Source organism: Pseudophryne corroboree, chromosome 9 (genome assembly GCF_028390025.1).
Source record: "Pseudophryne corroboree isolate aPseCor3 chromosome 9, aPseCor3.hap2, whole genome shotgun sequence".
NCBI lineage: Eukaryota > Metazoa > Chordata > Amphibia > Anura > Myobatrachidae > Pseudophryne > Pseudophryne corroboree.
The window spans coordinates 154,411,708-154,424,545 of record NC_086452.1 but is presented as its reverse complement, the minus strand read 5'-3'; positions in this window follow the sequence as shown (position 1 = coordinate 154,424,545).

The following is a 12,838-nucleotide window of genomic DNA, read 5'->3' as shown; positions in this document are numbered from 1 at the left end:
TAGGATAGTCTGGAACTTGATACCTAGAGGAGGAGGAGGGCCCACAGGAAGTGGGGCCCACCGGTGGTTTCCCCTGTTCCCCTATGGGCCAGTACGACCCTGGCTGGCTCCCCCCTCTATGCCCCTCCTACCAGAAAATATGCCCAGAGGAGCCAGTGACAGCTAGGGAAGGTCTCCAGAGTTTCTCTATTAAAAGTTTTTTTAGAGTTTATTATTTTACAGGGAAGCTGCTGGCAACAGCCTCCCTGCTTCGTGGGACTAAGTGGGGAAGTACTGTCCACCCTGCGGGGTCTGAGCCACTATCTCCGCTGATAGGACACTGAGCTCCTGAGGGTGCTGATCGTATGCCTCCACCCCCTTACAGAGCCAGAAGTATTCGGTGGCGAGTGAGTCACCGGCCACCCTGGCAAGCGGGGAGCCGGTGTGAAGATGGTGGCAACAGGGTAGGCAGCGCAGTGCTAACTGCACTCCGGAGCTCAGCGGTACATAGTGCGGCGCTGTGAGGGGGGCCCTGAGCCAGCGCCTTTGCCCTACACTGGTCAGCAAGCCTGTCAGGGTCCCCGGATCGTTGCCAGCAGAAATCCTCAGGCCAGTATAATATAATGAAGAGCGGGAAGCAGCGCCATGTTCAGGGGGCGGAGCTCTCTTCAGAGCGGACCCAGCAGCATTCGGCTCCAATTTCCTGCCTGCAGTTCCTGTACAACAGATGCTGACAGGGAGAGCTGTCCCTCCAAGCAACTCCAGCTATCCTGTGCGGTACCCGTGGGTTGTAGAAGGCGGGGGGGGGGGGGGGGAGGAGGCTGTGTAAAGTCTGTGTAGTCTATTAATGTACACAGACAGCACTGGTAGTTTCATTAGTTCTACCTCAAAAAGCGCTGTGTGAGGGTTGGCTCCAATCTCTGTGTCTCTCTGTGGCAAGCTTGGGGGGAAACTGTGTCTGACATTTCCGTGTGTGTGTGTGTGTGTATGGTGTGTAATATCTCACATAGCCATGTCTAGGGACTCTAAGGGACATGTACTAAGCAGTGATAAAAGTGGAGAAGTGAGCCAGTGGAGAAGTGGCCCATGGCAACCAGTCAGCACTGATGTAACATTTATAATTTGCATACTATAAAAGTATACAGAGCAGCTGATTGGTTGCCATGGGCCACTTCTCCACTTTTATCACTGCTTAGTACATGTCCCCCTCGGTGTCATATGCTGCAGAAGATGTTTCCTTTCAGGAGGGATCCTTTCCATATCCACAGGATTGTAATGCTTTGTCTCAGATCCCTATTGTTGAACCTGAGTGGTTAACTTCTATCAAAGGAATGATCTCTCAGATCTCTACTAGGGTAGCTAATACTGAGACTGAAACTCAGGTGTTGAAGAAGTCTATGGCAGTTTGGTCAGGCACTGTCCCTATTCCTGCAAAATCCCCCAGCATGTTCCCACAGAAACGTGCACTTGCCCAAATTATGCAAAATGACACTGATACCGATTCTGATACTGCAGACGGTGATGCGGATGTGCTGAGGGGGGCAGCATCCGTTGCTAAGGGGGTGCAGCTCATGATTGAGGCCATTAGAGATGTCTTAAACATTAATGACACCACACCTGAGCAGGTTGAGGAGGCTAACTTCACTGACCATAAAAAAGCCTTGCTAACCTTCCCTGCGTCTAAAGAATTAAACGCTATATTTGAAAAATCCTGGGAAAACCCTTAGAAAAAATTCCAGATCCCAAAAAGTGTTCTGGTTGCTTTTCCCTTCCCTGAGGAAGATAGGAAAAAAATGGGAAAATCCACCCATTGTTGACGCATCTGTCTCTGACTGTCTAAAAAGGTGGTTTTACCTGTCCCTGGATATACCGCGTTAAAAGAACCGGCTGATCGTAAGATTGACACTACGCTCAAATCCATTTACACTGCTTCAGGAGTGGCGTTAAGGCCCACTATTGCCTGTGTATGGATTTGAAAAGCCATAGTAAAGTGGTCAGGCACATTACTAGAGGATTTGGATACAATGGATGGAAGTGACATTGAATTGTTTTTACGTAACATACAGGATTCTGCGGGGTTCATGGTGGAATCCATGAAGGACCTGGGTACGCTGACTCCCCAGATATCTTCCATGTCGGTCTCAGCCTGCAGGGGACTCTGGCTACGCCAATGGTCTGCAGACGCGGAAGCCAGGAGAAGTGTGGAGAACCTACCCTACACAGGTCAGGCTCTATTTGGGGAAGCGTTGGATGCGTGGATTTCCACAGCAACCGCGCGTAAGTCACCTTTCCTTCCCTCTGCTACACCTTCTACGAAGAAACCATTTCCTTCAGCTGTGCCGCAGTCCTTTCGGACCGCTAAGGCAAAAAAGTCCAAGCCTCCTACCACTTTCTTTAGAGGTGGTTGGGCAAAATCCAAAAAGCCTGCACCCGCAGGCTCCCAAGACCAGAGACCTGCTTCTGGTTCCTCAAAATCCTCAGCATGATGGTGGACCTCAAAGCCTGGAGGACAGGCTGTTGGGTGCGAGACTCAGACGTTTCAGACACATCTGGGTGTCATCCGGCCTGGATCCCTGGGTACAGGATATTGTGTCCCAGGGGTACAGACTGGAGTTTCAAGAACTCCTGCCTCACCGATTCTTCAAATCAGGCTTGCCAGCTTTGCTGACAAAATAGAGAACAATATGGTACACCAAATGGCGCTAATTACAGGATGTTCACACACAAAATGAATGAATTCCTTACATCAAAGAAAGAATATATATTAAAACGGAGTTCATCTGTTCCAATCCAGTCACGGGATTTATTCAGGTGCCAAAGCCAACAGTTGGTATTATGCTTTAGGTTTCCAGCATATTTTTCTCACAACCACGGTGGATGGAAACCTTTTAAATATCCCAGAGACAAAAGGACATAGTGCAAGTATTGCCAAGCAATTTAAACGAAGATTATTTTAATAAAAAAGCACTCACAAACAACAGAGATAAAACAGCATATAAACCACTATTGTGGGTTTGAGACATGGGGCCACACATCCACGCAGTTACCCTCCCAGATCTAGATGGGGAAGCAGGTCAGAGCTCCGGACACACTGAACCGCAGTAACAGGAAGTTGCATCGGCCAAAGATCGTCCTAGATTCTGTCAGTCACCACGCCTGAAGCTTTTCGGACCTTGGTCCTTCATCAGAGGCATGGTGGCTGACTGTGGTTCCTCCCCTTAAATACCCTCCCTAATGAAGCAATTAGGTTTTTTACATACCGGAGGGCTAAAAATATAAAGGATAGGCTGGCATGTCTCAAACCCACAATAGTGGTTTATATGCTGTTTTATCTCTGTTGTTTGTGAGTGCTTTTTTATTAAAATAATCTTCGTTTAAATTGCTTGGCAATACTTGCACTATGTCCTTTTGTCTCTGGGATATTTAAAAGGTTTCCATCCACCGTGGTTGTGAGAAAAATATGCTGGAAACCTAAAGCATAATACCAACTGTTGGCTTTGGCACCTGAATAAATCCCGTGACTGGATTGGAACAGATGAACTCCGTTTTAATATATATTCTTTCTTTGATGTAAGGAATTCATTCATTTTGTGTGTGAACATCCTGTAATTAGCGCCATTTGGTGTACCATATTGTTCTCTATTTGGTTATTCTTGTGACGTGTGAGGAGTCACTTATAGGTGCACCAAGGCTGCATTTTACTATTGGCGCTGTGGACAGATTACTTCTTTTTGTACAGTATACCATTTTCTTCACATTATTTGGACACTGCTGCCGATATGTTCACTTTTAGAGATAGTAGAAGGGAATTATTACCAGCTTTGTTTTGTAGTGAAAGTGATGCAAATGTTTCTGATGAGGATCTAGGCACCGTTTTAAAAAAATTAGAAAATGCGGTACTAAAAGAGAATCGTATTTGGTGGGAAATCATTACGCTGGAAAAATATGAATCTAGCAAATTGATACCCAAGGGTTTGAAAATTATCAAAACACCTTCCTTTGGACAAGCTAATAATGATTTCAAGGAAGAGTGGGATAAGATCCTTGATCAATGTTCCTTTTGCCTCATTGAGTTGATATTAAGGGAGCGAAAGAAACACTTGATGGCTTTAACGGATGAGATTAATAGTCTACAGACGTTGGTAGAACCCTTCAAAAACTTGGAGGATTTCAAGGAAGCAGAGATAGAAATAGTGAGAAAATTAAATAAGGAGACCAGAGAGCTTAAAGAGCGTAAACAGAAGAAATTTTTTAGGGATAGAGACACCCTAGATAGTAGTAAGAAAGGTAAATCCTCTCAAATTGAAAGGCAAGTTGTTACTAATCCAGATTTACGATCTAATGAGATAGTTTCACAACATAGGCCTGTGGAAAATAGAAATCTAGATACAGATTGGCGACAAAAAGTAAGGAGGACTAAAAATTGGTCAAATAGAGTAGAGAGACCACCCAGAATGCAAAGATATCCTGAGAGACCTGGACAGTATGATCCTGTTAGATATGATGACAGGTATCATAATAGTAATTATTCTCTACAAAGGAATTATAGAATACCAATTGAAAGAAACCGTTTTGATATGAATAGACAAAGGGATCAGGTCTCTCCTTTTTTAGATCAGGATCTAAGGAGGGGGAGAAGGTGGTAAAATCTAGATCAAAAAAGACCAGGAGAGGGAAGAGAGGGTCAGGTAAGAACCATAAAAAAACTAAGAGGGTTAATCCACCCCTGCAATGTCCAAATATGAGTTCCACCACAAAGATTTTTAATTTGAGTAAAAGGATCTTGAATAAAGATGAGGAAAGTGTTTTAAGAAAGGGTCTAAAATTTTCACCCACTAGACGGGTTGATCCCTTTGAGTTCTTTGTCGACATTAATAAATACATACGCAAACTCACTGTTAAAAGGTTCTTTCTAAATAAGGAAGGGAAAGAATGTGAACTTGAGGAAGGTATTGAGATTCCCAAATTTAAACCAAAATCAACTTTTTACCCGGCCCATCAGAAAGGCTGTTTTATTGAATGTTTTGGTAAACTAGTTAACAATGAGGTGCAGCAATTAATGAAAAATAAAAAAAGGTTTAAATGTAATTTAACCAAAAATGAATATATGGCACTTAAATCATTGAGAGAAGATGATAGTTTAATAATTAAACCAGCAGATAAAGGGGGGGGAGTGGTCCTCATGGACAAAGAAAAATATATTGAGGAAATTTCTAAGCAATTGGGGAATGGCTCTACATATCGGAAGTTAAAAACAGATCCCACAGCAAGAATAATGAAGGATTTGAATAGCCTGACGGAAGAGGCAATACAAAATGGGGTGTTGTCTAAAGCAGAAGCTGAATTCATAAATATTAATTTTCCAACAGTGCCTACCTTTTATGTCCTGCCTAAGATCCATAAGGACCCCGTGAATCCCCCGGGTCGGCCGATAGTGGCCGGGACAAATAGTATATCCTCTAATCTTTCGGCAGTTGTCGATTCTTACCTACAACCCCTAGTTAGAGATACAAAATCCTATCTTAAGGATACAAGCGATGTCCTACGAATGATTGAAGGACTACAATGGAGCGATGAGTTTACTCTAGTAAGCGCAGATGTTTCAACTCTTTATACTATAATTGAAATGGATAGGGGATTAGAAGCAGTTATGCATTTCTTGGATAAGTCCGAACTTTCAGGTCCCACTAAGTCATTCATATTGAAAAGTATTAAGTTTATCTTAATTAATAATTACTTTTATTTTGGAGGCTCATATTATATACAGTTGGTGGGCACCGCTATGGGCACCAGATTCGCCCCCAGCTACGCCAATTTGTTTATGGCGTACTGGGAAACAACAAAAGTGTGGCATGGTGACCAGCTGGGGGTGGGTCTGGTGTCCTGGCGACGTTTTATAGACGATATTTTGTTTATCTGGAGTGGAACAGACGAGAATCTTGGAGAATATTGTGAGAGCCTGAATATTAATGATTGGAATGTGAATCTTACCTTCTCCATTAGTAAAACTGCTATTAACTTTTTAGATTTATGTATTTATGTTAAAAACAATACTCTTTTCACTAAGCTATACAGAAAGGAAACGGATTCCAATAGCTATATAGACAAGAGTAGCCTACATCACAAGAATTGGCTGGACGGCATACCCTACGGCCAATTTCTAAGGGCTAAACGTAATTGTACGGAAGACACAGTTTGTGATGAACAGATCGCTGAGATGAGCGAGAGATTTTTGGAAAAGGGATACAAAAGTGAGGATCTCTTACGCTCAAAAACACGGCTATCGTTAGTAGACAGGACCACTTTGTTAGTTAATAATAAAAAAGATCAGGGGATTGGTAGGCGATTCCAAACATGGAATTTTATTAGTGATTTTAGCATTCAACACAAAGAAATCGAGTCCATTTTTAAAAAACATTGGAAAATTTTAAAAGAGGATCCTATTATAGGGAAGGAAATTCCTGACAAACCTATTTTTACATACCGGAGGGCTAAAAATATAAAGGATAGGCTGGTACATAGTGCCATTAATGACACAAAATGAACAAGTACGAGAAGTCATGGCTTCCACAGATGTGGACTATGTACCATGTGCCGTCTGGTAAAGGGTCCTAGTAAACAGAGAGAATTCATGGTTAAGGGGGAAAAATTCACCATATCCAATTTTATCACGTGTAATACCAAAAATGTTATTTATATTTTAGCCTGCACATGTGACCTATTCTATGTCGGCAAGACTAGTAGGAATTTGAAGACCCGTCTTGCCGAACATTCTTATAATATAAGAAAAGGTCTAGAGACACATACGGTCTCTATGCATTTTAAACAAGTACATCAGTGTAATCCAAAGTATCTTAAATTATTTATTGGTATTCAAGCAATTACTCCTAGTTGGAGAAATCGTGATTTGGATATTAATTTGGCGAAATCAGAAATGAAATGGATTTTTAAATTAAATTCTCTAATTCCCAATGGTCTTAATTCAGAGTTTGAGCTTAAATGGTTTTTATAACAAATTGTTTTTTTATAAAGATTATTTTTATTAATACATTTTTTATGTTCCTTTTATTTTTTGGTTTTCGATATATGGACTCATATGAATATTGTGTAAGGACATTGATTTCCGGTTTTTATGCACCTTATTTGCACATATTGATGGACACTGGAGAGGGAACTGAAGTGCCCGGCAGCTCACGATGGTTGTCTGTATCGGAGGATATCAGCATGGAACGGAAGGATAGCATTTCCGGCGGTTGCATTGAATGGAACGCAACGTGGAACGCATTACACGGACTTCCGGTTCCGGTTTAAAGTTCATGACGTCATTTCCACTGGCGGTAATTGCCGAAGCGGAATAGTGGATTAAACCTAATTGCTTCATTAGGGAGGGTATTTAAGGGGAGGAACCACAGTCAGCCACCATGCCTCTGATGAAGGACCAAGGTCCGAAAAGCTTCAGGCGTGGTGACTGACAGAATCTAGGACGATCTTTGGCCGATGCAACTTCCTGTTACTGCGGTTCAGTGTGTCCGGAGCTCTGACCTGCTTCCCCATCTAGATCTGGGAGGGTAACTGCGTGGATGTGTGGCCCCATGTCTCAAACCCACAATAGTGGTTTATATGCTGTTTTATCTCTGTTGTTTGTGAGTGCTTTTTTATTAAAATAATCTTCGTTTAAATTGCTTGGCAATACTTGCACTATGTCCTTTTGTCTCTGGGATATTTAAAAGGTTTCCATCCACCGTGGTTGTGAGAAAAATATGCTGGAAACCTAAAGCATAATACCAACTGTTGGCTTTGGCACCTGAATAAATCCCGTGACTGGATTGGAACAGATGAACTCCGTTTTAATATATATTCTTTCTTTGATGTAAGGAATTCATTCATTTTGTGTGTGAACATCCTGTAATTAGCGCCATTTGGTGTACCATATTGTTCTCTATTTGGTTATTCTTGTGACGTGTGAGGAGTCACTTATAGGTGCACCAAGGCTGCATTTTACTATTGGCGCTGTGGACAGATTACTTCTTTTTGTACAGCTTTGCTGACAGACAGGACTATCCTACAGGAAGCCATCCTAAAATTGGAAAAGTCACAGGTCATTGTCACAGTTCCACCTCATATGCAAAACAAGGGTTATTATTCAAACCTTTTCGTGGAACCGAAACAGGATGGATCGGTCAGACCAATTTTGAACTTGAAATCGTTGAACCCTTACCTGAGGGTGTTCAAATTCAAAATGGAGTCTCTCAGAGCAGTGATTTCGGGTCTGGAGGAGGGAGAGTTTCTGGTATCCCTGGATATCAAGGATGTATACCTCCACATTCCGATATGGCCGCCTCACCAGGCTTATCTCAGATTTGCACTGTTAGACAGTCACTATCAATTCCAGGCACTGCCATTCGGTCTCTCCACAGCACCGAGGGTGTTCACCAAGGTGATGGCAGAGATGATGGTTCTCCCTAGCAGACAGGGGGAGAACATAATCCCATTTCTCATACGTCCTAGAGGATCCTGGAGTCCACTTCATGACCATAAGGTATAGACGGTTCCGCAGGAGCCATGGGCACTCTTAAGACTTTTCAATGGGTGTGAACTGGCTCCTCCCTCTATGCCCCTCCTCCAGACCTCAGTTTTAGTTTTAGAAATGTGCCCAGGCAGACTGAATGCACTCTAGGGGAGCTCTACTGAGCTTCTCTGAAAAGACATGTTAGGTTTTTTGTTTTCAGGGAGAACTGCTGGCAACAGTCTCCCTGCTTCCTGGGCAGCAAAAACACCTCTATAAACTGGCAAAAAGGGGGCATAAGATGCCCAGGCACAGCCCTATTCCCGCCATTATAAATATTATGAAAAGATTCCTCAGGCAGCCAGCACACTGCTCAGTGCCATTTTCTCTCTCCTCAGGCTGCAGAGACATCGCTGGTCCTCCTTCACTTCTGACTACAAGTATCAGGGTGCAAAACAAGAGGGGGCACAAGCGAATTTGGTGCTTTATAAGTGTGTTTTACTGTGTAAAAAGCGCTGCATGTCAGTGGGCATTCTGTGTTCACAGGCATTAGATACTGGCGCTGGGGTTGTGAACTGGCTGCTCCTAAACTGTGTCCCTCTGACAGATTTTACTGTGGGTCTGTCCCCTATAAGTCCCAGTGTGTCTGTGTGTGTGTTGTACATGTGTGTAAGACATGTCAGAGGCAGGGAGTTCCTCCCCGGAGGAAACCATTTTAGGGACACAGAAGTGTAATGTGGTGGCGCTGCCGGCACACCAAGAGCCTGCATGAGTGAAAGAAATACGTGATAGTATGCATCATATCAATAGGAGATTAGATAAGTCTGAATCTCATGCTGAGTGCTGGAGAAAATCTGTGGAGGATGTGATTTTTCAGGGCTCTGTTCTTCCATCCGCAGGCGACCCCTCTGGATCACATAAGAGACCATTTGCGAATATTGTGAATACTGATACCGACACGGACACTGATTCTTGTGTCGACGATAGTGACTCCAGAGAATAGATCATAAATTGGCAAAAAATATACAATATATGATTGTATAAGGGAAGTTCTGGAAGTCACGGAAGCCACTCCTGTACCTCAGGAGAAGGCTTATTTCTATAAAGAAAATAATAAGGTCACTTTCCCTCCTTCCCATGAGCTTAATACACTCTTTGAAGGGATGTGGGTGAATCCCGAAAATAAATTTCGTATTCCCAAGAGAATTCAGATAGCTTATCCTTTCCCGGTGGAGGACAGGAAAAAATGGGAGTCACCCCCTGTGTTAGACAGTGCACTGTCCAGATTGACAAAGAAGGTAATTCTCCCTGCACCTGGCACGGCTTCACTAAAAGAGCCAGCAGACCGAAAGATGGAAACTACATTGAAATCCATTTATGTTGCCAATGGTACGCTGCTCAGGCCCACAATTGCTTGCGCGTGGGTGAGTCGCGCTATTGAAAAATGGTCAGATAGCGTGTCATCAGAAATTGACAAATTGACACGATTGATAAAGATGAGATACTCCTTAAGTTAGGGAATATCAAAGACGCTGCCGCATACATGCTAGAAGCGATGAAAGATATTGGACTCTTGAGTTCACAAGCTGCTACCACGGCAGTATCGGCTCGGCAGGCGTTGTGGATTCACCAGTGGAACGCGGATGCAGATTCCAAAAGAAATATGGAGGCTCTCCCATATAAAGGTGAGGCCTTATTTGGCGATGGACTGGATGCGTTAGTCTCGGCGGCTACCGCAGGTAAGTCGACATTTTTGCCCTCTGCGCCTGCACCGGCAAAAAAGACATATCACCCGCACATGCAGTCCTTTCGGCCCAATAAATACAAAAAAGCGAGAGGTTCCCCCTTCTTTGCGGGTAGGGGAAGGGAAAAGGGAAAGAAGTCCACAGCAGCTTCAGGTTCCCAGGAGCAGAAGTTTACCCCTACTTCTGCCAAATTTTCAGCATGACGCTGGGACTCCTTTGCGGGAGGTCGCTCGGGTGGGGGCACGTCTCAAACTGTTCAGCCAAGGTTGGATTCTGTCTGGCCTGGATCCCTGGGTGTTGCCTAATAGTGTCCCAAGGATACAAGCTGGAGTTTCAAGATGTTCCCCCATGCCGATTTTGCAAATCGACCTTGCCAGCTTCTCTTCCAGAAAGGGAAGCAGTAACAGCGGCAATCCAAAAATTATGTCAGGATCAGGTCATAGTCCTGGTACCTTTGTCACAACAAGGGGAGGGGTTTTATTCAAGCCTTTTTGTAGTTCCGAAGCCGGACGGCTCGGTCAGGCCGATCCTAAACCCGAAAAATCTGAATCTCTACTTGAAACGATTCAAGATCAAAATGGAATCACTGAGGGCAGTGGTGGAGAGGGACTACATGGTGTCTGTAGACATAAAAGATGCTTACCTGCATGTTCCCATTTATCCTCCTCACCAGGCTTATCTGAGATTCGCGGTTCAGGATTGCCATTACCAATTCCAGACGTTACCTTTCGGTCTCTCCACGGCGCGGAGGGTATTCACCATGGTGATGGCAGAGATGATGGTTCTCCTGCATCAAAAAGGAGTCAATATAATTCCTTATCTAGACGATCTCCCGATAAAGGCGAGATCCAGGGAGCAGTTGTTCCAAAACATCACACTCTCCCTGTCTATACTCCAACAACACGGTTGGATCATAATTATCCAAAGTCACAGTTGGAACCGACGACAAGATTGTCTTTTCTCTGGATGATTCTGGACACAGAAGTTCAGAGAGTATTTCTTCCGGTGGAAAAGGCTCTGGAAATCCAGAAAATGGTAAAACAGATATTGAAACCATCGAGTGTGTCGATCCATCAGTGCATTCGGTTGTTGGGGAAGATGGTGGCGGCCTACGAGGCCATACAGTTTGGCAAGTTCCATGCCAGGGTATTCCAGTGGGACCTGTTGGACAAGTGGTCGGGATCCCACCTACACATGCACCGGAAGATAATCCTGTCGTCAAAAGCCAGGATTTCGCTCCTGTGGTAGCTACACAGTTCTCACCTACTAGAGGGACGCAGGTTCGGGATTCAGGACTGGGTCCTGGTAACCGCGGATGCAAGTCTCCGAGGCTGGGGAGCTGTCACTCATGGGGAAAGCTTCCAATGGTCAAGTCAGGAAGCCTGCCTTCACATAAACGTGCTGGAATTGAGAGCCATTTACAACGGCCTTCAACAAGCGGTACATCTTCTTCAAGATCATTCTGAGCAGATCCAGTCAGACAATGTAGCAGCAGTCGCATACATATACAGGCAGGGCAGAACAAAAAGCAGAACGGCAATGGCAGAGGTGACAAAGATCCTCCTCTGGGCAGGGGCAGAAAGACATGTAAAGGCTCTGTCGGCAATTTTCATTCCGGGAGTAGACAACTGGGAAGCAGACTTCCTCAGCAGACACGATCTCCATCCAGGAAAGTGGGGCCTCCACCAAGAAGTCTTCACAGAGGTGACAAGTCTTTGGGGAGTTCCTCAAGTAGACATGATGTCATCTCGTCTCAACAAGAAGCTTCAGAAATATTGTTCCAGGTCAAGAGACCTTCAAGCAATAGCAGTGGATGCGCTAGTGGCCCAGTGGGTGTTCCGGTCGGTGTATGTCTTCCCTTCACTTCCGCTGATCCTAAAGGTGCTCAGGATCATAAGGAGAACAAGAGTTTGAGCAATCTTCATTGCCCCAGACTGGCCAAGGAGGGCTTGGTACCCAGATCTTCAGGAGTTGCTCATAGAAGATCCTCGGCCTCTTCCTCTTCGCAAGGACCTGCTGCAACAGGGGCCGTGCGTGTATCAAGACTTACCGCGGCTACGTTTTACGGCATGGCTGTTGAGCGCCGGATCCTAGCCCGTAAGGGTATTCCCAAGGAAGTCATCCCCACCCTTATTCAGGCCATGAAAGGAGTAACGTCGAAACATTACCACCGTATTTGGAGAAAATATGTGTCTTGGTGTGAATCCAAGAAGGCTCCTACGGAAGAGTTTCAGTTGGGACGTTTTCTCCATTTTCTGCAGGCTGGTGTGGAGGCGGGCCTCCGATTGGGGTCAATCAAGGTCCAGATTTCGGCCTTGTCAGTGTTCTTCCAAAAACAATTGGCCTCTCTTCCAGAGGTTCAAACCTTCGTGAAAGGGGTTCTGCACATCCAGCCTCCATTTGTGCCTCCAGTGGCACCATGGGACCTTAATGTGGTGTTGCAGTTTCGGATTGGTTTGAGCCTCTACAAGAGATAGAGTTGAAGTTTCTCACTTGGAAAGTGGTGATGCTTTTGGCATTGGCATCTGCACGGTGGGTGTCTGAATTGGGGGCCTTGTCTCAAAAGAGCCCTTACCTGATCTTCCATGAAGATAGGGCAGAGTTGAGA